This window comes from Prionailurus viverrinus, chromosome C1 (assembly GCF_022837055.1).
Source record: "Prionailurus viverrinus isolate Anna chromosome C1, UM_Priviv_1.0, whole genome shotgun sequence".
NCBI lineage: Eukaryota > Metazoa > Chordata > Mammalia > Carnivora > Felidae > Prionailurus > Prionailurus viverrinus.
Genome location: NC_062568.1, coordinates 111,461,206 through 111,488,089, shown reverse-complemented (window position 1 = coordinate 111,488,089; position 26,884 = coordinate 111,461,206).

Sequence of the window (26,884 nt, the reverse complement as noted above, 5' to 3'; positions counted from 1 at the left end):
TAATAAATAAATTGCCTCAGGCCCAGATGGCAAAGAGGAACCTGAGTTGAAATTTGAACCCAGGACCATCCGATTCCAAACTTTGTGCTTGTCTTGATAATCCAACACAATCTATAATGCTCCATTCTATTCTAATATTACGCTCTTCTGTGAGCACAGTTAATCAATAGTTGGCTGAGTCTATTACAGTGAGTCATTCCTCGGGGTCTTATTCTGAAGAGTCAGAGGCCCTGAAGAGATTTACTACATCCCTTACTCAGTCACTGTTACATTAGCTGTCCCTCCTAAGATTATAAGAAGTAGTTTTATTGCCATCAGGAGCAATTTGATACTTGCCTTCATTCTACATGCCTCTTCAAATAAGAAAAACATTTCCTTGGAAGCCCTTCACTTATCCTTCCTTGGAAACTTAGTATTTATACAATCGACTTTCCCCTCAGTTGTTGAAGACTGTTCATTAACAAACCAAAGATACCCCACATTTATCTATTTGGAAGACTCTAACCCATATCTACCAGGAAGTAGTGTGAAAGGTACTTGCTTGCTGAGAAGAGAGATGATGAGAATGCTGGTGAGGAAGGAGCCCAGGGCATGGAGTAACCAGCTACTCTAGTCTTCTTCCCTTATTCCAGGTGTTCCTGAAGTCAGACTCCAATAAGAACTTAACATGTCTCAACTGTAACTTCACTGCATACTGGCTGGGAGAGGGAAGTATGGCCCAGCACACCCCACTCTAGGAGAGGAGAGATGGGAACCCTAAGTCTTACCTATTCCTTTGGTAGTCAACCAGGTGTTGAGCCTGATTCTTTTACATTGTAGTTTTGCTCTCTAGAGGTGAGGATGGTGTTTGTTTTATTTGTTGCTGCATCCTAAGGCTAGCCCAGTGCCTAGCACATGGTCATTGCTCAATAAATATTTGTTAAATAAATGAAGAGGGACAAGGCAGGCCAATAGGGAAGATAATTAGGGCAACCTGGGCCATCCCTGGATTAAGTGTCACTTAGCAAACCCACCTAAATCATGTGATAGCAGCTCCTTGAGAACAGTAACCATGTTTTACTTATCTTTGTGTTCCCTAGCATTTAGCCTTGTATAATAGGGGCTCAAACATTTCTCCAGAATTGAGCCATCTTTAGGGACCCCTACGATCGTGTAGTAAAAACATCCTAGAGAATGATATGGTGGAGGGATTTTTTAAAAAAGGCTGACTGGAAGGTGCCAGTGATAAAAACAATTAGCAGGGATAGCATACTCAAACTTGGTTTTGGTGGGAGGCAAGGACAATTTTGGGAAGGAATGATGCTAGAGCTGGTGACAAAATTGTCCAGGGAAGGGCTATGGTAGCTCAGTTCTCTGCCACTCTGTGCGTGCCAAAGTAGAGGCCATTCACATCGGCACTTTAGCAAAAGTGACTCCCCAACACAACACTCCACTCAGCAGTGCCCCCATCATCTTCTAATGGCCCAAAATATCATAACCCTCGTTAGTCAAGTTATTTTTTCTTTTCTCCATTCTCATATGCAGTCACTTCCTGAGTGGCACTAGGATGAATTCCAGCATCTGCCTTCCTGGACCCAGTACCACATCCCTCTTCCTCTCCAGTGACGACTTTTCAGACTTTTCACCGAAGAGTCTCGGGGGGTTCACTATACCCATGACTCCTGAAGACAGCCATGCTCAGTGATTCCAAGGTGATTCCCTGTTCTGCCCTGCGATGGTCGTGGCTGACAACTTCTTCTTAAAGAGGACTAAAGCATCCTTTGTCATCCCTAGTGGGACATCTCCCCTGGTTAAGAAAGCATCTTGTTATGTAAGAAGCCCAAGACGGGGAGAGCAGAGGACTCAGTGATGCTTCACAGATTTCTCACTGGGGGGTCAACTTAGAGACTGACTCAAAGCTGGCAGGAATAAGAATAAATTAATGGCTTCTGTGGGGAGTGAGTAAGGCTGGTTTGAAGTCTGGTGGGAGCAGTGAACTACATCGATGAATAAGAGAGACAGAAAATATTCTTAAATGGAGGAAGAATGTGGGAAACATTTGGATGAGAAAACTGAGACAAAATGAAGAAATGCAGAGAGCTTTATAGTCCATTCTGGAGGTTTTGGGAGTTAATAATAACACACATTACCCACCCAGCCCTCTTCTAAGCTCTTTTGTTATATTACTTTATTGAATCTACACAACAAGTCTTCGAGGTAGAGCATTATCTTCACTTTGCATACAAGGAAAGCTGAGACGCAAAACTATGGAGTAACTTAGCCAAGGCTACACAACTATACGCTATACAACTAAGTGGTCAAGAAAGCTGGAATTTGAGGGGTGCCTGGGTGGCGCAGTTGGTTAAGTGTCCCACTTCCACTCAGGTCATGATCTCACAGTTTGTGGGTTCGAGCCCTGCACCACGTTCTATGCTAACAGCTCGGAGCCCAAAGCCTGTTTTGATTCTGTGTCTCCCTCTCTTTCTTTCTTCCCTTCCCCTGCTCACATTCTGTCTCTCTCTCTCAAAAATAAATAAACAGGGGCACCTGGGTGGCTCAGTCAGTTGGGCATCCGACTTCGGCTCAGGTCATGATCTCGTGGTCCATGGGTTCGAGCCCTGCGTCGGGCTCTGTGTGACAGCTTGGAGCCTGGAGCCTGCTTCGGATTCTGTGTCTCCCTGTCTCTCTGCCCCTCCCCTGTTCATGCTCTGTCTCAAAAATTAATAAACATTTTTAAAAATTTTTAAAAATAACTACATAAATAATTTTTAAAAAAGGAAAGCTGAAATTTGAAACTTAAGCGCTACCCTTTTTTAAGCTCTATTCTATACTAATAGTTATTCAGCACTAACCATACACTAGGTAGTATGCTTTAGTCTAGATCTGGGGTGACCCCAGGAGACCTAAAGAGCTATGGGTGAGGGAAAAAATATCTATCCTGTCACACCCCCTCCAATTACTTATTCTATGAATTGATGTGACCCAATCTTTAATCTCATGGGTTTTTTTTCACACATATCCTTCCCACAAAATATTTGTATCTACACACTGTAAGTGTCTCTATGGCATGGTATTTATGTACTCATATGTAATTTACCATCAGTCTTCAAGATCATGCCTCTAGTTTTTAGCATGGTTTCCATTAGCTATTCCTGAGAGGAAATGAGCCACGCCTTCCACTTACAGACGGTGAAAGTGGTTTGGAGGAAGTCACTGGCTTGAGCAAGGTCACAGGTCAAGTTAGCAGCATTTGGCTGACATCAGGACCAATAACCTCTGTCTCTCCAGCCTGATCCTCAGAGGGTCCGCCTGTCCTGGGACCTGGGCCACATTCCAAATTGGGTAATCCGGTGCGTGCTGCCTGTCTGAAATTCCCCTTGTGGTTTTGCTCACATCTGGTGTTTTTCACTTCTCTTTCTAAACACGTGCTTTGATCCTGTTGCTGCTACAGCAGAAAGATGTCCACGGTTCCAAGGAGCGTAGTTAATTTGGTGAGAGGTGAAAGATACTCCTCTCAACGGGACTTCTAAAAATAAACAGTATCGGAGCCTCACCATGTCATGCTTGAAGCACTTCCTGGAAACCCCCAAGTTTAGTCAAGTCTACATAGTCTTTCTACAAGCTCCCGAATCTCTAATATGCCTGGACTTCCAGCCCCTCCCCCAGATCTCCTCAAATGCCCAATAGATTTGAAGTCTCATATGGTTCTGCCTTTGGGTCATTCTTGGAGTAGACAGGGGTGACGTGTGGTTAAATGTCTTCCATAAGCCTTCTGTGGTCATAGTTCTCCATCCATTAACACACACCGAGCTAAGAGCTACGTATATTTACTTCTAGGAAACCTTATCTATGACTAGCTTACCGGTTTTATTTATTTTACCAAACTTTATTACTCGTTCTGCCTCTTACTTTATCTTTGTAAGTTTGTTTCTTAATTATAAAGGTATTTTTCCATTATATTAAAATGTTTAAGGAAATAGAGAATAAGTAAAAAAAAATCCAAACTCCTAGTACTCATAACATAACCATTATTAATTACTTGGGTTTTTTTCTTCCTTATACGTGTGTGTGTGTGTGTGTGTGTGTGTGTTTATTTGTTTTTACATAGCCAGAATCATAATTTACATGCAATTCTTTTTTTTTTTTTCAACATTTTTTATTTATTTTGGGACAGAGAGAGACAGAGCATGAACGGGGGAGGGGCAGAGAGAGAGGGAGACACAGAATCGGAAACAGGCTCCAGGCTCTGAGCCATCAGCCCAGAGCCCGACGCGGGGCTCGAACTCACGGACCGCGAGATCGTGACCTGGCTGAAGTCGGACGCTTAACCGACTGCGCCACCCAGGCGCCCCTACATGCAATTCTTGTATTCTCTTCCTTTCACTACTTACAATTATATTAAATGTTGCTACATAGCTAGCAGATATAAAATGAAAGAGACATATAGATTGGTGAAGAAGAGGGCCAAAAGCTATCAGTGACCTCTCATGAATGGATCATGAATGGATCATGAATATCATTTGTGATATCAATTCTTCCCTAAGTTACCGGGATTTAAAATGCAGATGGGGCGCCTGGGTGGCTCAGTCGGTTGAGCGTCCGACTTCGGCTCAGGTCATGATCTCGTGGTCTGTGAGTCTGAGCCTCGCGTTGGGCTCTGTGCTGACAGCTCAGGGCCTGGAGCCTGCTTCGGATTCTCTGTCTCCCTCTCTGCCCCTCCCCCGCTCATGCTCTGTCTCTCTCTCTCTCTCTCTCTCTGTCAAAAATAAATAAACATTAAAAAAAATGAATAAAATGCAGATAGAAAAGAAATAACTGATGACAAAGAAGCAAAGCAGCCCAGAATTTGTAGAGACCAAGGATTAATTTGAAGTCACAAATGGCCAATTAAAGATTCAAGACAACCCTCCTGTTGAGATAAGTCACAGGCAGAGCTAAATGTTTTGGTAGCACCTGCCTAAACAGTCTCCAGAAAAGAGCACCTTATCACAGCTATAGCCAGGGAAAGGGATGTTCAGGGAATACTGCTCCTCAGAAGAGACCACGTTCCCATGGGCTGTGGAAAGTTCTAGTAAGTTACATCACCCGCTCTGTTCCTGGAGGGTTTTCAGGGAAGAAATGAAGAGGCAGGGCATTATTCCTACCAGAGGGAATCATTTGGCTTCCTTGGCTGTGTTTTCTACTTTATCATGGTTCCTCTTTCTTTTCAGTTGCTCCATCAGACCCTCACCCCAAACTAAGAAATGTTACCCCAAACAGATTAAGTTGTCCTCATTTTCAAAATCTTTTTTTTAATGTTTTACTTATTCTTGAGAGAGAGAGAGAGAGAGAGAGAGACAGAGCATGAGCAGGAAAGGGGCAGAGCAAGAGAGGGACACAGAATCTGAAGCAGGCTCCAGGCTCTGAGCCGTCAGCACAGAGCCCGACATGGGGCTCGAACTCACAATCCGTGGGATCATGACCTGAGCTGAAGTCAGATGCGCAACCAACAGAGCCACCCAGGTGCCCCCAAGTTGTCCTCATTTTTAAAACTTGTTTTATTTTAGAGAGAGAGAGAAAGAGACCATGAACAGGGGAGAGGGGTAGAAGAGAGAGAGAGAGAGAGAGAGAGAGAGAGAATCCCAAGGAGGCTCCCTGCTCAAGATGGAGCCCCACTCAGGGCTCAACCCCACAACCCCAGGATCATGACCTCAGCTGAAACCAAGAGTTAGACGCCCAACTGACAGAGCCACCCAGGCACCCCAAGTTGTCCTCATTTAATCAATCTTTCTCCCATCAACCTTCCAACCTCTCTTGCTTTCCTTCATTGACCCTCCCAAACCCAAGGTGTCCAGCCAGCTCCCTCGTGCCAGCTCACCCTCCACACCCATGCTGACCGCACCCACATGCCCTGTTTAGCAGCCACGCCGATGTCTTCTCGTAAGAGCTGAGTGGTCCCCTGATGATAAATAGGAGAGCGCAGGCTACAATGCCCTGCTTTACTTCTTTGGAGCTGCTCTCCCTCCTTGAGGGATGCCAACTGACCAGTACTCAGGCATGTCAGGCACCTTAAGACTGGAAGATTGGTATGCCTATTCCCAAGTTACAGATGAGGAAATGGAAGCCTATGGAATGATATATAATATTGTAGAGTTGTAAGAGAATTGGGACAATACCCAAAGGTGTGGAGAAAGGTACAAAACAAAATTACCCATCACCCACCCTCCCAATAGAATAACTGTTAACTTTTTTATATACTTCCTTTGATTGTGTGTGTGTGTGTGTGTGAGAGAGAGAGAGAGAGAGAGAGAGGGAGAGGAAGAGAAAATAATTGTTAACATATATGGGGTTTGTTTTGTATTACAAAATTGGGATTATGCTACTTTTATTAGTTTGCTAGGGATGCACAACACAATAATGTACCACTGAGTGGCTTAAATAACAGGAATTTGTTTCTTCAAGTTCTGGAGGCCAGAAGTCTAAGATCAAGGTGTTGCAAGGATTTGTTCCTTCTGAGGGCTGTGAGGGAGAGTCTGTTCCCTCCCTTAGGTTCTGGTGGTTTTTTTCTGACCATCTTGGTTGTTCCTTGGCTTCTGCCGCATCACTGCAATGTCCGCCTTCATGCTTTTCTCTCTGCGTGCATCCCTGTCCTTCCACATGACATTCTTTTTATAAGGACAACGGTTGTATTGGATTAGGGACCCACCCTACTCCACTGTGATCTTATCTTACTTGAATAATTACATTTACAAAGACACTATTTCTAAATAAGGTCACATTCCAGGGTACTGGGAGTTAGGACCCAAACATACAAGAGAGAACACAGTTCAACCCATAACAACTATTTATGCAATATTTCATCTTTTCTCTCTCTCTCTCTCTCTCTTACCTTTCCGTGGTGATCATTTTCTGGGACAGGCACATTTTTGTCAGGGAAAGGAACTGGAAGATGCCTAGGACATATGTAGGCAGGGTGGAAGGCGTGAGTGGGGCACCCCCTGGGGAGCAACCCAAAGACATGGGGGAAGACAGGAGATAGAAAGAGCTTCTAGAAAGGGCAGGAGAGCTATGAGAACATTGACCATCATCATGGTTTACCTACGTCTTGGGTTTTCTGAGTACTTCTCAGAAACAGGTATCAGCAAGGGAAAGCTGCCAGGACCACCCAGCCCCTCCAAGGTCAGTTCCCCATGCGTGCACCATCATGCTGCCTGGAAGAGAGCCGCCCAGAAACAGACAAGAGGGAGGAAGTGTGAGGGAAGTTTGGGACGGTGACCGCAGAAATTTTGTCAACCAGGAAGCGCTATGATATGGTAAAGAAGTCAGGGGCGCCTGGGTGGCGCAGTCGGTTAAGCGTCCGACTTCAGCCAGGTCACGATCTCGCGGTCCAGGAGTTCAAGCCCCGCGTCGGGCTCTGGGCTGATGGCTCAGAGCCTGGAGCCTGTTTCCGATTCTGTGTCTCCCTCTCTCTCTGCCCCTCCCCCGTTCATGCTCTGTCTCTCTCTGTCCCAAAAATAAATAAACGTTGAAAAAAAAAATTTTTTTTTAAAAAAGAAGTCTTGGGGAGCCTGAGTTGCTCAGTTGGTTAAGCATCTGACTCTTGGTTTCAGCTCAGGTCATTATCTCACAATTCATGAGTTCCAGCCCCACGTCGGGCTCTGTTCTGACAGCTCAGAGCCTGGAGCCTGCTTCAGATTCTGTGTCTCCCTCTCGCTCTGCCCCTCCCTCCGTCTCTCTCTCTCTCTCTCTCTCAAAAATAAATAAACATGAAAAAAAATTTTTTTAAGTCTCACATAGAGTCAGAGAACTGTATTTTCAAATTCTAGCTCTGACTCTCGTGTTTCTGTCAGATCTTGAGCATTATTACTCAGTCAAGTTTCAGTTTCCTTATCTGAAAATGGACCTGATAATAGTACCTATTCACAGGGTTGTGAGAATAAAAATGAGGTGACGTGTAAATGCTTGCTATGGTGCCGGGCATGAAGAAAGCACTTCATTCATTCATTCATTCATTCAACAAACACCCTCTGCTGTTCCTGGGACCGTGCTGATGCCAAGGCTACAGTGGTAAGCAGGGCTCACATGGTTCCTGTCCTCATGCAACTTACATTCTGGAAAGAAAGGTAGATAGTTAAGGAACTAAACACACAGCTAAAGCCTATCATTATGAATTATGTAATTCATTCGAAGGAGAAAACAAATGATATCTAAGATAGAAGGGGGGGGAATGGATTTGGTTTGCTGGGGATGAGAAGGGAGGTGCTTAGGGAGGGGCACTCTGAGGAAATGACAGTAGGCTGAGACCTGAAAGTCAAGTGGCAAATAGCCAGATGGAGGGCTGGGGTGTGGGGCAAGGAAGAGGGTCCCAGGTAGCAGGAATAGGCCCCAAGGCAACAAGAGCTGGATGTCTTAGAGGAACTGAACGGAACATGGGTGTAATGGGAGTGTGGGGAGCAAGCAGGACAGGGCACCCCTCAGGCTGGAGGCCTAGGCAGATACCGGATCTCGTAGACAGTCAAGGGATCTCTGTGGAGGCCTGTCCTGTCCAAGGAGGCACAGGGGAGAGGGCAGTCAGAAAGAGGGTGAGAGAGGTAGGAACACCAAGAAAGAAGAGAGACCCAGCCAGAGGCGGAGGGGGGGGGGTGCAGAGAGAAGGATGAGGACTAGACAGGACCAAAGGATTTGGCAGCCAAGAAGTCCTCTGAGGCCTCTGAGATGGTCAGAGTGAAAGCTAGTAAAAAACAGAGTGAAAGCTGGGGTGAACAAGTAGCATGAAGGGAGGAAGTAAGGAAGAGGAGGAAGTTAGCATATATTCTTTTCAGAAGTATCATGATGAAGGAGAAGAGAAAACTGGGGCAAGAGCTAAAAGGAGAATTGCTTTGTTTATTTTTATTTTACTTCTTTTAGGTTTATGTTTATTTATTTTTGAGAGAGACACGAGCCTCTCTAGAGGGCATGAGTGGGGGAGGGGCAGAGGGGGAAAGACATGGAGAGAGAGAGAGAGAGAGAGGGAGAGAGAGAGAGAATCCCAAGCAGGCCCCATGCTGTCAGTGCAGAGCCAGACTCGGGGTTCCATCTCATGAACTGAGAGATCATGACCTGAGCCGAGATCAACAGTTGGACACTTAACTGACTGAGCCGCCCAGGCGCCCCTGTTTATTTTTATTTTAGATGGGGGCATTTTTATTGAAACTATAAAATAGCCATATTTTTTAATTGTAGGTTTTAAGGCAATAGGCATTCAAAGTAAAATTTCGAGAAATTCATATCCAGATACAATTAAGAATTTATTCCAACGGCATTCTAGTGCTATTAATAGTCCCCTAAATGCAATCTTGGTTTTGGTTTTTAGTTTGATAGCATCCTTTCTTTGTATTTACCTTGGACCATTTCCTTGGGTCCGAGCTCTCCTCGGGCAGCCCCAGATTTCAGGTCAGTGTGGCATCGATAGCTCTTTTAAATATTTTAAGTCTTTATTTCCCAACCATTCATAATTGTTCTTCCTGCCTCCACAGGAGATGGAAAGACAATGGCCCTGCTGGGATGATGGACCCAAGAAACAAGAAAGTTTCATTTTCCCTTTCTTCTCAGCTAGGAATAATGCACATTCTCTGTCTCACCTCCTCCCTTTTTCATACAGCACAAGAAAAAAGACAAAATGCTGATTTTTATTTATATCAAAACTAAATATGCACATAGTTGACAGAATCGAATAGTTCTACATTAATAACCAGTCGCTCCCCCACGCCACCCTTTCACCACATCCTGGGGAATCCCTTCATCTCTTGTGTCAAATAGTCTGGTTCCTTGAATTCCACCTCTTCCTCTTTCTTGATTCACTCCATTGTTTTGGTGGCGCACATCCTCCAGGAGTTTCCCAAGAAAGAAAGCAGGGAACATATAATAGATGCCATGAGTGCCCTGCCGTATTCTCTCGGCACCTGCCACATCCATGCAGTCTAAGTTACCGGTACAAATGTCTCTTTGCCAGAGCACCTGCGTGGCTCAGTGAGTTAAGCGTTGGACGTCGGCTTGGGTCGTGATCCCACAGTTTGTGGGTTTGAGCCCCAGGTCGGGCTCAGTGCTGACAGCTCAGAGCCTGGAGCCTGCTTTGGATTCTGTGTCTCCCTCTCTCTCTATCCCTCCCCCACTTGCTGTCTCTCAAAAATAAATAAACATTTTTTTTAAATGCTCCCGAGTCAGGGAATTAACCCCCTCCTCCCAGGGAGCACCTCTTAACCCATGACCAATGGGAGTTAGCAGAATAAGTACCTCAGCTCACTCAGCCCTGAGTGGGGATAACTTCAAGGCATGATTTCTACACGGGTCTCCCAGAGTTCCCCAAAGGAATCGAGTTCCAGTTCGCAGTAACTTGCTGGATATATTAGCTTCCTTGTTTCACTTCCCCTGACCCTGTAGGGTTTCCTGGATTATCTCCCAAATAAACTACTTTTGCTCCTTTTTTTTTTTTTTTAAGTTTCTTTGTTTTGAGAGAGAGTGAGAGAGTAGGGGAGAGGGGGAGAGAGAGAGAGAGAGAGAGAGAAAGAGAATTCCAAGCAGGCTCCATGCTCTCAGCATGAAGCTAAACTCAGGCCTCGATCCTATGAACCATGAGGTCATGACCCGAGCCAAAATCAAGAGTAGGAGGCTTAACCGACTAAGCCACCCAGGCACCCCTACTCTTGCTCTTATGACTTCTATTTTCCGTGTCTTATCTTTTTGCTATACTTTCTACTTTCCACATCTTCTAGTGAGTTTTCTTTTCTGGGATCATATTTAAATTCCTAAGATCTTTTTGTTGTTCTCTGGGGGCATTTGGGGGCACCTGGGTGGCTCAGTCGGTTGAGCATTCAAATTCTTGATTTCAGCTCAGGTCATGATCTTGCAGTTCATGGATTTGAGCCCTGCGTGGGGCTCTGCGCTGACAGCGAGGAACCTGCTTGGGACTCTCCCTCACCCTCGCTCTCTCTCTGCCCCTCCCCCACTCACGTGTGTGTGCTTTCTCCCTCTCGCAAAATGAATAAACTGTAAAAAAAAAATAGCTTTTTGTTTTTATCATGTATGTCCTATCATATTTTATCTCTCTGAGGATATTAATAATTTTTTGTTTTCTTTCTCTCTCAGAAGTGGTGCCACTTCCAGATCTTTAGGGCCTTTCTCTCCAGTATGTCAGGCTCTCGGAAAACACTTTCCTAATCTCCAGGCAGGACGTTCAGGGTTACGATCCGTGTGAAGGAAAAGGGCAAGGGGGCTGTAAGTAACGTCCTTTTCTCTTCCGGATGTTATCCTTTCACCCAACTGGGACTGGCCCTCCCTCTGTCTTACTCTCCCAGCAGAAGAAAAAGCCCCATCCGCCATCATGGGGAAGGGGCAGTCTACCTGACACTACAAGGGGAAGGGGGCCTGGGGACCTCTTTGCTTCTTGAACTGACTTTCAACTCATCTTACTGTTTGCAGCCACAGTTTTACGAGCTTTACTCACAAAATACCAAAGTACCTGGTGCTGCAAATCTCTGAGCATGTGGAGGATTCGGAAACGGGTGGTGTTAGTTTTCTCGTCTGCTGCCTCAGGATTCAGCTCACTCGGGTCTCTGGATTCAGTTACCACTCATTCATCTACGTTCCAGCCTTTAAAATTATCCTGCTGTTGTCCTTTTCATATGCTCTTTGTCCTTGTGGGGTTAGCCTTAAAAAAAGAAAAATCCATTTACTTACATTCTTGGTTGCTTACATATGCTCAAAGAGACTCTGGAAACACATACAGCAAACTGGTGACAAAGCTTACTAACGCACAGGAAGGAGACCGGGCCGGGGCCGATGGTAGACATGGATGAGGGAAACGTCTTGCTCTGTGTCTTTTTACACTTTTTTTGGCTTTAGAACCACGTGAATATTTACTTCATCAAATGTTAACCTCGGGTTGAGCTCTAGGAGGGAGTGGAGCACAATGCATGTGTCTATTCTGTTCTCTTTAACCAGAAGTCTCAAGCGTTTTCTAAATTAGTATCTTCAGCAATGAGACCACGAGAGGCTTCCTGAGTGAAAGCCATTCTGAGCAAGTTTAGACGCCATAAGCCAGAATAGGGACCAATTTGTCTCCATGAAAATTCAAGATTTCTGTGAGGCCCAGGACAAAATGAAATCAAATAATGTCAGAAGACCAGAAACAAATTGGGAAAAAATATTTGCAGCAAATATGAAAAAGGTAGAGTTTTCTTAAAATGTGGAGTTCTTACAAAATACCCAAAGACAGATAAAATCCAACTGAGAGCAATGGACAAAGGAAATCTATAGAATTCCCAGGCAAATAAATGCAAACAAGCTTTTAAATATAGGAGACAGGCTCTGATTAATTTAAGCAGAAGATGAATTTATTAAGGGATATTGGGTAGTTCACAGGCCCTGCAGGAGGACTGGAGACCCAGGTTTAGAGGCTCACCGGAAACAACTTCCAGAATTATGCTGCAGGGCAGCCGTGTGAAGACACTGCACGGGCACTGCTGCTGAGACAGCGGACACCCCGCGTCCAGATGCCCATCCCCGCTTCTGGAACCTCCGACACTGAAAACTCCCAACTTCATCCACACTCGGGGCTGCTTCCAAGTATGAAGGGACCTCCGAAATCCTCTAGTCTGACCTCATTTGTTGGTCAAGAACTGTTTTCCTGGGGGTGAGGGTAAGGAGGTTGTTCGAGGTTTCTGCCGAGATCACCAAGACAGGAGGGTGTTTTCTCTAAGACCTTTGCTTGTTGCATTGTGTTGCTCTCTGCAGCTTTAAGACGGAGGGCAGTGCTCACTTTGAAAATGTTCAGATGTTCAGATCACACTTGATTTCTCAGACAGCAGTGCTGGAACTGCATGCCTGACTTTGTGCCTAGGAGTTCTGCCCTGAGGTCTTCCTCTGCCCGCTGCATGCCTTATGGTGACTCTCTCTAACTTTTTTTAAAATGTGAATTCCAGTGTAGTTAACATATAGTACTATGTTAGGTTCAGGGGTACGATACAGTGATTCAACAGTCCCATACATCACCCAGGGCTCATCAAGATAAGTGCACCCTTAATCCCCTTCACCGATTTCACCCATCCCCCAACCCACCTCCCCTCCAGCAGTCAGATGATTGACTATAGTTAAGAGTCTGTTTTTGGGTTGGCCTCTTCTTTTTCTTTTTCTTTTTTTGCCTTTGTTTTGTTTCTTAAATTCTACATATGAGTGAAATCATATGGTATTTATTTTTCCCTGCCTGACGTATTTTGCTTAGCATTAAACTCTCTCTAGTTCCATCCATGTCGTTGCAAATGGCGAGATTTCCTTCTTTTTATGGCTGAGTGATATTCCGTTAACTCTTTTTTGGGACTACCAGTGTTGTACTTTCCTATCTTCTTACGGCAATTTGTACTCTTTACTTCTCAAACATGGCCTTATTATTGCTCATTTCTTGGCAAAATATTGAATAAGACATAGTATTCGATGGATGACAATAGGAGGGGAAGAAACAAAGACAATCAAGTTCATATAGATGCCAAATTCACTTATTGGGGAATGGTCGTTTAACGCTAGATAATGAGGACGAGGGTGGGATACAAATCAGAACTAGATATATTTCTTGCCCTCTAGAAGCGTACTTTCTAGAACAGTTGCTCCAAACTCCTTTCATCATGCCACTCCATCAAACATAATAATAATAATAATAATAGTCAAATACACATTCCCAACAATTGCATATTCATTATAAATTATTTAAACTCTATTGTACTCATTTTTAAATACTGGTAAAGCTTAATTGTCTTAGTACATTAGATTAAAGAATAATAAAAACAGGTATTCACATGTTTTCTTCCCACACCTCAGTATATCATCTTTGGCACCCATGTGGGCACTGTTCCAACAGGAGAACCAGACAGACACCTCAAAATCCACAGATACAATACAAAGGAGTGTGAAGAGGGCTGTGATATCTGAGTAAGCAGGGGATTCTCAGCGCATCGCAGAAGCATTGCAAAAGGAAAGAAAAGCTGAGAATATTCAAGGGCTTCTGATGCAGCTCCTGAGCCCAGCTTGGGCCAGGGATTAGTCCAGGCTTCAGCTCCGTGGCTGGCGTTCGGGCAAAGACACCTCAATAAACAGGCTGCACATGACAGCCTCCATCACCCCCAAAGCATCCATTTCCCGGCAGCCCAGGCAGGTGAGGGCTTAATAAAAACACGTCACCCCATGATGCTACGGACAAACATGTCTGACACACGGCCCAGAGCCACCTCTAACTGTCTACACTGTCAACAGTGGAGCAGCAAGTGCCCTGGGTGTGGAGCCAGGCCACTGAGCTGGATCCCGGCTCTCTTCCCAACCGATTGTATGACTACCGTCCTTCAGCTGCTCTGAGCCTCAGCTTTCTCATCTGTAAAAAGGAATCATACATGCCTTCTAGGGTGTTAGCAATTTCTAGCATTTGTTGGGTTTTTCACTGTGTATTGCATGCATCATCTCATGACATCCTCCTGACAACAGGATGAAGCAGGTGCTGTGGTCGTTCCCATTTTGCAGGTGTGGAAACTAAGCCCATGCCCTACCCCCTCTGCTCGCTGCTGACCTCACAACGCTGCCGCGGGGGGCGGGGGCAAATAGGTAAGAGGAACTGAGGCACACACAAGGTATCATTATACCTAGCGTAAGATTTCATCATCATCCTCAAGTCTAAATTCAAAATACGCTTTTCTATACAGCCCTGAAGGTCAACAAAGTAGGATTTGGTTGGAAAGAAAAGGTGGAGAAAGAGAACGTTCAAGTTAACCTTATCTTGGGTCTCCTACAACAGTGTGTGAATCTGGAAAGAGCCCTGGGTGAAGCATAGGGAGACCAGTTGCACCCCACGCTTACGCTCCGAATTTGGACACGTCATTTAAGCTGCGTTTACTCATCGCTCAGGGGTCCTAATAAATGAGCCCAACAGGGCCTTGCTGTTGACTCTTCCCAAACTCCAGTCTCAAAACACGCTGCAGTCTGGACTCCTCCTGCTCCCTGGGGACAGCTCCGGGGAGAGGCCAGAGGACAGGGAGGCACTGCTGGGGTCAGCTGGGGGCTCGCTCAAACAAGGCCATGTGGGGGCAACAGCGACGGTGGGTGGGGACTCGGGCCAGAGCTCGGGAGGGCCGGGCCGGTAATTATAAGGAAACATCGCAGAGAAAGTTTCTGTTGTGGCTGTTCCCTCTGTTTACTTTGGGCAGTTCTGTCATTTTTTAACTGACCCTTCCCAGATGAGATCTTCAGTGTTCAGCTGGGTAAAGTCAGAGCCTTGCAACCGATGGGGTATTTGAATCCTCTGCGGCTCGGTTGTTGGAGGGAGGCCAGGGCAGCTGACCCCCCGCTTCCCCCCCCACCCCAGCTTCAGGGAAGTGAGGCCAGGGCCGCAAACTTGCTGACAGTGGCCCGCGGCCTGCAAACCCAAACATCCTCCTCTCCTCCGCCTCAGGGTGGCCACCAGAAGAAAACAAAACCGCCTGCTTTCCAGAGCGGGGAGTCTCCAGCCATCCCCCCTCCCTTGGCCCTGCTCGGCTCCTGGCCACGCGGGTGCAAGGTTACAGTTACAAGTCCAGAACTGCTGATGTCTACTTTCTGGTTGTTGCTTTAAAACACACACACACACACATGCACACATTCACCAAAAACCACACACTTTCCTTCATGGCTTAAAGCTTCACATAGTGGATTCAGACTCAAAGGTGCATATTTGCTTTGCTTTGCTTTTCGTGTTTTCTTAAGTTTGAACGATATGAATGTGGCTGTTGAAGAGTCAGAGAGAAGGAAATCTCGTCTGCCTAGAACTTTTCCTAAACTTTCCAGTTTCTTTTGGACTCTTAAAACCAAAGAATAGAGTCTTTTATGCCTAAGATTAGAAACATCTGGCCATGGCATTTGAGTCAGGCTGGGCTGAAGCAGGGCAAAGCCAGGTGGATGGCCTGCCTATCTGAATTGTGGAATTTTAAGCATCTATAGGACTAAAAGTTACTAAATTTAATGTCTTTGTTTTACAGATAAGGAAACAGGGCGAGAGAGGTTAGGATTTGCTTAATATCACATCTTGAAAGTGTTAGAGGTGAAGCCAGAACCCAGGAGGCAATTGGAAGAACCTTGCTCCCACCCACCACTCTTTACATATAGCCACACATTGGGAGTGAAAGAAAACAGAAAGAAAATGGTCTTTTTAAAAAACAATTTTTTTAATGTTTTTATTTAATTTTTAGAGAGATAGGGTGTGAGCAGGAGAGGAGCAGAGAGGGAGACAGAATCCAAAGCAGGTTCCAGGCTCCAAGCTGTCAGCACAGAGCCCGACACAGGGCTCAAACCCACGAGCTGTGAGATCATGACCTGAGCCGAAGTCGGACGCTTAACCGACTGATCCCCCAGGCACCCTGTTTATAAATATTCTTAAGCACTCTAACACACCAACCACTGCCACTTTTGCATGCTTCCACTGTTTTTATCCACTGGCTCTGTATTCTTCCTCAGGAGAAGAGGGGGACTCCGTGTTCAGAAAGCACCAACTAGGTGGCAGGTCTTCACTCCCTTTTTTTCCGTTGACTTTTCCCAACAATACTTTGAGGGGCGTGCCCTGAAGATAGCAATTTTGAATAGGATGGTGAGAGAAGGAAAGCCTCGTCTGTGACATTTGAGCAGATCTGAGGGTGGTGGGGGAACAAGCAAATGGATTGTGGGAGAAGAGGGAAGGGAGAGTTCCAAGTCACAGAGGCAGGAGAAGGCCTGGTGTGTTCAAGACCAGTCGGGAGGCCTGTACGGCCAGCGTGGAGTGTGCAGGAAGGAAAGCGGCAGCAGAAGAAGTCAGAGGGGGATGGGGGCCGGCGAGGGAGGGCCTGAGACCAGCAAAAACATCAGCTTTTCATCTGAATGAGAGGGCAGCTGTGGAAGCTTTTGAGTAGAGGATTGATACGTTTTTCATTTTCTAAAGGGGCCCTGTGACTCCTGTGTTGAGAGTGGACGAGGGGCCAGGGAGCAAGGTGAAAGCAGAAAGACCTGCCAGAGGCCACTGCGATAATTCAGGTGAGAGATGAGGGGACCTGGCCCCGGGGGTGGTGGACACATGAGGGGACCTGGCCCCGGGGTGGTGGATGGATAAGGGGACCTGGCCCCGGGGGTGGTGGACGGACGAGGGGACCTGGCCCCAGGGTGGTGGACGGATGAGGGGACCTGGTCCCGGGGGTGGTGGACACATGAGGGGACCTGGCCCTGGGGTGGTAGATGGATAAGGGGACCTGGCCCCGGGGGTGGTGGACAGATGAGGGGACCTGGCCCCGGGGGTGGTGGACACATGAGGGGACCTGGCCCCGGGGTGGTGGATGGATAAGGGGACCTGGCCCCGGGGGTGGTGGATGGACGAGGGGACCTGGCCCCGGGGTGGTGGACGGATAAGGGGACCTGTCCCCGGCGGTGGTGGACACATGAGGGGACCTGTCCCCGGCAGTGGTGGACACATGAGGGGACCTGGCTCCGGGGTGGTAGATGGATAAGGGGACCTGGCCCCGGGGGTGGTGGATGGACGAGGGGACCTGGCCCCGGGGGTGGTGGACGGATAAGGGGACCTGTCCCCGGTGGTGGTGGACACATGAGGGGACCTGTCCCCGGCAGTGGTGGACACATGAGGGGACCTGGCTCCGGGGTGGTAGATGGATAAGGGGACCTGGCCCCGGGGGTGGTGGATGGACGAGGGGACCTGGCCCCGGGGTGGTGGACGGATGAGGGGACCTGGCCCCGGGGGTGGTGGACACATGAGGGGACCTGTCCCTGGCGGTGGTGGACACATGAGGGGACTTGGCCCCGGGGGTGGTGGACAGATGAGGGGACCTGGCCCCGGGGGTGGTGGACACATGAGGGGACCTGGCCCCGGGGGTGGTGGACAGATGAGGGGACCTGGCCCCGGGGTAGTGGGCAGATGAGGGGACCTGTCCCCGGCGGTGGTGGACACATGAGGGGACCTGGCCCTGGGGTGGTGGACGGATGAGGGGACCTGGTCCCGGGGGTGGTGGACACATGAGGGGACCTGTCCCCGGGGGTGGTGGACACATGAGGGGACCTGGCCCCGGGGTGGTGGATGGATGAGGGGACCTGGCCCCGGGGTGGTGGACGGATGAGGGGACCTGGTCCCGGGGGTGGTGGACAGATGAGGGGACCTGGCCCCAGGGGTGGTGGACAGATGAGGGGACCTGGCCCCAGCCTGGTAGATGGATGAGGGGACCTGGCTCCAGGATGGTGGACAGTGCAGTGAGGAGTGAGGCAACCGAGGGCGTGTGTTGACAGCGGAACCGGTATGACAACATGCCATGTGTCTGCCCGATGTCATACGACATGTGTTGTGGGGGCCAGGCTGCTCCAGCTGCGCTACGCAGACACTCTTCTCATTGCCATTGCCACTCTCGGTGTTGGCGTGCCATGTCTCCTTGGGATAAGCCACCGCGGCTGGATTACTGAATCCAAGAGCACCATCATCCTTCTGCCCCCCGCCCCGGTCCGTACTGTCCCAGTCCCCAGGACGCTCCACCAGCTGCTCCTGAAAGACTTCCTGTCTTAGCACTCCTGCAGTACTTTCAAGGCCTTCCAGGTCAAATGCTCCAGAATTCCTCCCCCCTGGTCCCCAGCATCTCTCACCGTCTCTCCCACTGGGGTTTGCTTCTTTTCCTCCCTCTCCTCCCTCTCCTTCTGGGGAACTCACAAAGGGGAGGAGTAACAAAGATAAAGTTTATTGCTGGCTGTGGACAGAGGTAAGAAAAGACAAGGAGGGATTTTTTTTTTTTTTTCCTCAAGGTCTTAGAGCCCTGAGAAAGGGCCAGCTGCTTCCCTTGGTTAGATGAGAATCTTCTGTAAGAATCAACAAACTAACAATACTGCTTACTTAGAGACCCTCTTTTTTTCCTTCTGGGGAGATCAATGGACTTAACAATTTCAATTATCTTTCACAATGTCCCCCGGTGCTAGATCAAACTGCTTCCCCTGGACAAACATTCCTCTCACCAGGGTGGGAAGTTCACAAACTTTTTGGCTCCTTTATTCCCTCCCCCCCATCAGTTTGGTTCTCCTGTCAAAGGACCCCCTTGCTTTCCACAACTCCAAAATGTACTTGTTCAGTCGTCCCTCTCCAATTTCATTCTAAGTGTGGAAGAAAATGTGCCCGTTATTTACTAAGAGTGGAGACATTCTTAGGGATTTTGGGGCCAGTTTTTTTTTTTTTTTCCTGCTGATCCTAAAATAAGAATACCTCCACTCTTAGTACATAATGAATACTTAATAAATAATGAAAATTCTAACAGTTACGGCCAATTGATTTTTGACAAAGAAGCCAAGAAAATTCAATAGGAAAAGAATAGCCTTTTTAACAAGTGGTGCCGGGATAATTGAATATCCACACGCAAAAAATTTAATTTGGACCTCTAATGAATATCATACACAAAAATGAACTCAGAATGGATCATAGACCTAAATGTAGGAGCTCGGACTAAGACTTTTAGAAGAAATCTTCAGAGTAAGTCTTTGTGACCTTGGGTTGGACAATGATTTCTTAGATAAAACGCCAATAGCACTAGTGATAAAAGATTGATGTGTTGAATTTCATCAAAATTAAAAACTACTGTATTCAGAGGACGCCATGAAGAAAACTGAAAAGACAGACCAGAGAGTGAGAGAAAATATTTGCAAATCATAAATCTGATAAGGGACTTGTATCTACACTATTTAAAACTCTTACAAGTCCATAATAAAAAGCCTAATTTAAAAATGGGCAATTACAATAGACATTTTTTCCAAAGAAAATATTACAAATGGCTAATAAGCACACAGAGAGTCATTAGGGAAATGCAGTTTTACTCACTGGGATGGCTATCATTAAAAAGGCAGACAGTAATTTTTGGTGAGGATGTGGAGAAATTGAAATCCTCACACACTGCTGATGGGAAAGTAAAATGGTGTAGCCACTTTGGAAAATGGTTTGGCTGTCCCTCTAAATGCTAAAAATAGAGTTACCATATGATCTAGCAGTTCCAACCCTTGATATCAACCAAAGAGAAATGAAAACATATGTCCACCCAAAACTCGTATGTGAATGTTCATAGCTTTATTCACATAATAGCCACCAAAAAAAAAAAAAAAAAAAAAAAAGGAAACAACTCAAATGTACACCAGCCGATGAATGGATAAACAAAATGTGATCTAGCCATATGATGGGATACTATTTGGTAATAAAAAGGAACGAGGGGGGCGCCTGGGTGGCGCAGTCGGTTAAGCGTCCGACTTCAGCCAGGTCACAATCTCGCGGTCCGGGAGTTCGAGCCCCGCATCAGGCTCTGGGCTGATGGCTCAGAGCCTGGAGCCTGTTTCTGATTCTGTGTCTCCCTCTCTCTCTGCCCCTCCCCCGTTCATGCTCTGTCTCTCTCTGTCCCAAAAATAAATAAACGTTGAAAAAGGAACGAGGTACAGATACATGCTGCAATATGGTTGAACCCCAAAATCATTATGCTAGGTGAAAAAAGCCAGCCACAGAAGACCACCTATTGTGTGATCTCATTTATAGAAAATGATTCGTATAGGCAAATCCATAGAAACAGAAAGTAGATTAGTGGTTAGGGAGAGCAGAAAGAGGGGCGTGGGGCAGTGTTAAGTGGTACAGGTTTCTTTGTGGGATAACGAAATGTTGGCAAGTGAATTACAGTGATAGATGCACAACACTAGATCCTAAAAGCCATTGAATTGTATACTTCAAACGTGTGAACTTTACAGGATATACATTTTAGCTCAGTACAGCTATTTTTAAAAAGTGGCTGCTTGCTCTAGGAAAATGACACCACAGTGTTCTGTTCAGTGCCCTCAAAAAATTTGTTCATGTAATGCATGAAGGAACATGCTATGGGATTGGCCTGCAGGGTTGCTAAGTAATAAAAGCCGGAGGCAGAGAGGGGTCAGGGGAAGAGGAGGACAGAGTAAGGAATGGAGGAGGGCTGGTAAGGAATAGGCTAAGAGATGCATCCAGAAATGAAGATATAAATCATCTTAAGGTTGGAAAGCCAGGTGGGCAAGGGAGAGGAGATGTGGGAGTGGAATTTGCAGGGTATCTTTAAAGGAAAGGAGGTGGGATAGTTCAAAGCCAAACTGCAAAGCAAGTAATTAAGAGAATGAAGACTTCACTGACTCGCTGTGTATATCATGCTGTGTAGAGCTGATGGGGATTCCTTGGTTAAAGTATGTGAGCACTGTAGCCAATTGGGAAAAGGAATCACGGTTGCTGTTGCCAAGTTTGTATCAAAGCAAAATTATAATGCGATTCTGCAAATAGCCAGAAAAAATAAAGTGTTGCCCGTTCTTACAAAGCTGTGGATTAACATTAGGTAACTTTTAGGAGACCGCTTCTTTGTCTCAGCAGAAATTCACGTTTATAATCCTATTTGTACGGTCTCTTGCATCTCAAAAAGGGTATTTTTAATTTCTAAAACCGTTTTCTCCAAATTAAAGCTTTTTAGAGAGATGTTCGGTCTGAAATGTGTCCATTTTTTATATCAGGATTTTAAAATAAGAACACAGGGCAAAGGTAAACAATACAGTGGTAACTCGCTGAATCTAGTAAGACACACACACTCGTGTGGACACACACACCATCTCCCAAAAGTTCACAGCAGGGCAAGATACAAGTCACCCGACGATCAGCCTATTGCTTGTAGGTGTTGGCCCTGCCCACTGAAGAAAAAGCCCATGTGTCCTCACAGCCTGTCATAGAGTACAGAAAAGACAGAGACAGAATGGCTGTGACCAGGGTTTACTCATCCGTAGGGACGCTAGATGTTGAGAGCTTTAGTAATTAGCATGTGTAAAGGGTTTTGCAGTGTAAATGCCACCGCCTTGCGTTCGATTTTAATTTAATTTTAATCTTCATAGAAATCTCTCCTCCCCCCCCCCCCCCGCCCCCCAGATGAGAGAATCAAAGGTTAGGAATGAAGTGAGACCTCTGCAAACATACCTAAACCTTTTTCAGGCTAAAAAACTGAAATCCATTCTTCACTTCACATGTCCTCCAGCCAATTTATCTCTCTTCTTCCTAAGTCAGCTTTTTCAAAAGTAGCTCACACTCACTGTCTCCCCATCTTTGCACTCATGTTGTCGATCTTCTTTGTGTAAGTAATGTGACGCACGAAGGCAGGTCACATGCTGAAAGGTTGCACCTGGGGAGCGCAGTCACCCTGCTCTTACAGCTTGAATCAAGCCTAATTATTAAAAACAACTTGAGGGGTTAAGGAGAGGAGTGCCCTTGACCACTCAAGACAGCGGGCAAACTCCGGGCAGGCCGTCAGGCTTGGGAAGTTTGTAGCATTTCTCCGAGCTTCAAGAAGCTTCCCACTCAATGGCTACTTCCCCTCCTTCCTGTCTGGAAGGAAGGGAGGAAAGAAGGAAAGAAGAGAGAAAGAAAGGAAGAGAGGGAGGGAGGGAGAGTTTCAAAACAAAGTCATCTGACTACAAACTCTATTCCCTTTTTCCTTTATCAGGGTCCGTTCCCACTCGCTGCTGTGGAGGTGGCTACAGCAGAGGCCGCATTTCTCCCACTTGTAGATCTGGCCTCGTAAGAGAAGAACTGGTTTCCCTCACCTCCTATCAAAGTCCCTATCATTCCTCCATTTAAACCTCACTGGTGATCTAGAACTTGAAAGATTTTCTGGGATGAATAGGCCACAGAAGCTGAGCATGCTAGCAGGGGTGAGATGTAGGAGGGAAGGGGGTTTGTCCCTGAGGTTCCACCTACCCTGCCCCCTCCCCCCCACCCCCCACCCCGCGCTCCCCAGAGGCAGTCCTGGTCACTTACAGGATAGGAAAGTGCAGTGAAAGCAGCCCGTGAGTGACTTCATGGTCTTGGGCACACAGTGAGTTCTCACTCCCCTCCCAGCTGCACTAACCGTATTTCCTGTTCTGTTACGCGGAGTGTGAGTCTGGCACTCTGTGAAGACACAGTGCCCGCTCTCAGCCACACAGCGCAGTCTCTCCTTCTGACCGAGATGGCCGCCCCTCTTCTCGGTGCCCTGCCTGTCCAGCTGCGAAACAGGGCCCAGCTCTCACCTCCCCAGGTCCAGAGGTGATGAGCCGCCGGGAGACTGTAATTCCGAGGAGTATCCAACCTCACCAGGGTTTAAAATCTAGACACAGTTACTACACATTTCCCCACACTCTTCATCCCCTTCCCTATAATTCAGGCTGCTGAAGAGTTAGCATCTCCTTTGACAACAAAGGAAATAAGCCCGAATAGTCAGGGGAGGCCATGGGCAAAATCAGAATGTAGGTGAGATAGATCTCTGATGTTGCCAGCCCTTTCCTTTCTCCTTCCCTCTCTACTGAAGTCAGGAAAGAACCTGGAAATAGTCATTTATACATTAATGTGAATGTAAAATTCTTGAATCGGGGGCGCCTGGGTGGCTCATAAGCGACCACCTTCAGCTCAGGTCATGATCTCACGGTTCATGCGTTCGAGCCTTGCGTCGGGCTCTGGGATGAGAGCTCGGAGCCTTCCAGCCTGCTTGGGATTCTGTGTCCCCTCTCTCTCTGCCCTTCCCCCCACTCTCAAAAATAAGTAACCCTTAAAAAAAATTCTTTTTTAATTTTTGAATCGGATCTCACAAGGACTTTATCTTCACTTATAAACATGTTTCGGCCACACCAGAGACAGCTTTTCAGGCAGGTGGCAAAAGGATTTTTAGGGAACATGCGAGCTTCATGTGGGGATCGTCCCAGGTAGAAAGCTCCTTAGAATCCCTCACTGAGCTGGACCATGTGGAGAGTCTGAGATGAATGGGCCACAGTCATTCATATCAGGGGCTTTCCCCCAGCCTCTACCTCTCTGGTGGCTTTTCTGTCATCACCCACCTTCTTAGCCCAGACCTGGGACACTCATGGGTGACCCAGGAAGGGTAGATCAGGGGAAGTGGAGGACAGGCTGTGCTGATGATTTATTAAACTCTGTGGCTTCTTACTCCTCCACAAGGCTCCTCATCAGAGGGTGCGGCTTGGGTCATGCTGGGCACTCAGCAGCTTTGTGGTGGGTATCGGTTTGTGCTTCCTCCCCTTTGCTTTCGATTCAGTGCTTTCCTGTTGCAGTCTGAGCAGTTCTATTTAACCGCAGCCCCACAGCAGCTACCACTGCGTGCAAACTGGATCCATCGAGGGGCAAGTGGAGGGCAACCGGAGGGGAAGGGAGGGTTGAGAGGTAAGAAAGGAAGAGCGGTACAAGCCAGCTGGAAATGGACAGAAAATTCCAAAGATAGAATGTCATGATGAATAACAGTCCAGAAAACATTCCAGTAATTTAAAAAATATGCTCCAGCTCACATTCAGCTATGGTAAAAGTCAATCCTGGTCTAAGTTAATCAGCTCAAGTATATTTTCATTTGACCATACCCTTGGAGGTATTTTTCAAAGAAATAAGAAATAAGATAAGGTTAACTTGGGTTTTAAGTCAAGAATTAATTAAAAATTAAGTATCCAAATTCAGCTCTGATTCAGGAATCAGACAAATGACTCTTTGGGGGTAGAACTTAGACTAGACATGTTTGAGGTCCTAGAATAGAGTGTTTGCTCCAGGCAAAGGAACGAGCATTTGTGAAGGCCCAGAAGCAAGAGAAAGTAGGGTATGTTTGCAATACTGGAGTCCAGCATGAGTGGAGTGCAGGCTGATGGCAGGTAGGCAGGTTACGAGCCCTGCTCATAATGTTTGGATGTTTGGACTCTAGCCTAAGGAGAGCGGGAAGCGACTAAATGATTTGAAATGGAGGAGGTGAGTGTTTTCAGAATTGCGTTTATATATATTAAAAAAAAAAAACAAAACTTTCTGGTAGCTGGTGGAAAATGATCCAAGGGGAGGAGAAAAACTAGAGGCAGGAAAGTAGCCAAGGCTTGCAAAAATCCAGAGGTGAATGCTTAGACCAGGGATGAGAATAGCTGGGTAGATTCAAAGAAGTAGAGTGTACTTGGACTGGGTTATTGATTGAATGCAGAGGGTGAGCAAAAGAGAAATCAAAGATGAATCCTAGGTTTCCAGCTATAGCAACCAGGTGGATGTTGTGGCATCCATTGGGAAAAGGAACATTAGAAGAGGGGTAGTTTGAGGAAGTGAGCTGATTAATATGGCTTCAGGGATAGGCAATAGGAGAGGTTCTAGAAGGCAGCTGTTAGGTAAGTCTGGAGTACAGGGGAGGTGGAGATTTGGAAGTCACTGGCATATAAATCTCAGCTAAAGCCATGGGAGATTTCTCAGAGAATGTGTAGAGGGAAGGCAGGCTGACATAGGAAAGGGTCTTGAGAAACACCAACACCTAAGGAGTTGGTAGAGAAAAAAGAGCTTGGATGCGGAAGATCCGTGGGTAAGGTAGGAAAAAAAAAAATAGTGTGTGGAAAACACAGGAAGACAGTGAGTCTACCAAGGAGGCTAATGGTATCAGACGCTGCTCAGAGTCAGGTAAGATCGGGAGATGTGTCCATCACATTTAGTAATGGTGGGGCGGGACGGGGGGGGGGGGCGTACTGCCCTTATTGAAAGCCCCTTTCGTACAGTGGGAGTCAAGGCCAGATGAATCCGGGTTGAAAAGTGAGCGAGAGAAGTAAAGAATCAGAAACAGCAAGGTGTGCAGACTATTTCCTGTCCCTCAAATGCCCTTCCATACTGTTCCTACTTGGTAAAGTCTTGCTCATTCCAGGGTAGGGCTGAAGTGAAGGGTATTTATAAACAAACAAACAAAAATCCAAGGAACATTTTCCTTTCCAGAGGCAAATTCAGCCAGGGCTGGAAGTCAGGAAGTGGGTGACTTATTCCGTGCTCACTAGACGAGAACTTTCAACCAATAAAGACGGGCCGTACGCTCCCTGGTGCCAGTGTGGGGGTGTTGGTCTACATTAAGCCAAGAATGTGATGCAATTCTTAAGAACAGGAAGAGGTTTAGCTGGGATGGGGACTCTGACGTGGGGGTGGTGGTAGAGGGAGTGGAGTGGGAAACAGTTGTTGTTGTTGTTGTTGTTTTCCAAAAGCGGAGAGCCAGAAATGAACTGACAAAAGCAGAAGGGATTGAAAAACTATACCTGAAAGCCTTTCTCCCCCAGCTCTGATTGTAGTAAAGCAGACAAAAAAAAGGGATCAGATTCAGAATTGGCTCTTGTACCACCTATCAGGAGAGAGAAAACACCCAACCCTTCAGGACTCTCTTGCCATAAGGGCATCCGCCTGCACTTTTCTCTTCAAGTGAAGGACAGCCATTCTGATCACAGATGAGAAAATTTATCTGTAAGATGGGGATAGTGGCTATCAACTTACATGAAAACATGTACGAAGGCATCTTACATGCTACTTAAGAACAGTTCGAATGTTAGTTGGTGATGTTCTTACAGGATATAAAAGCACAAGGATATTTTTGAAACAAATTTGAATTCCAAAGGAATAAGATTAGAGGCAGATGACGTGCTCCACATGACACAGGCACACTTTATGACGTGTTTCAGACACCATGGGGAATCATTCTTTGGACTTAGCTGGGCATCTTAAATGGAAAGCATTAGACCTGAACGACTTACTTTCCTCTTGTTTTAAAAAAAAATATTTAACAGGGCGCCTGGGTGGCTCTGTCGGTTGAGCATCCGAGTTCAGTTCAGGTCATGATCTCGCAGCTCGTGAGTTCGAGCCCCGAGTCAGGCTTCGGATTCTGTGTCTCCCTCTCTCTGCCCTCCCCTGCTCACACTGTGTCTCTCTCAAAAATAAACATTAAAAAACTTTTTTTGATTATTTAAGAACCGGTGCTAGGTGAGATCTAACAATCTGGGGTTACATGGAAAAACACGGCTAGAGGATTTTGGTTGCACAGGTCAAATCATTAAAGTGACGTTAAAGAAACAGCCCAAATGATTTTCCTCT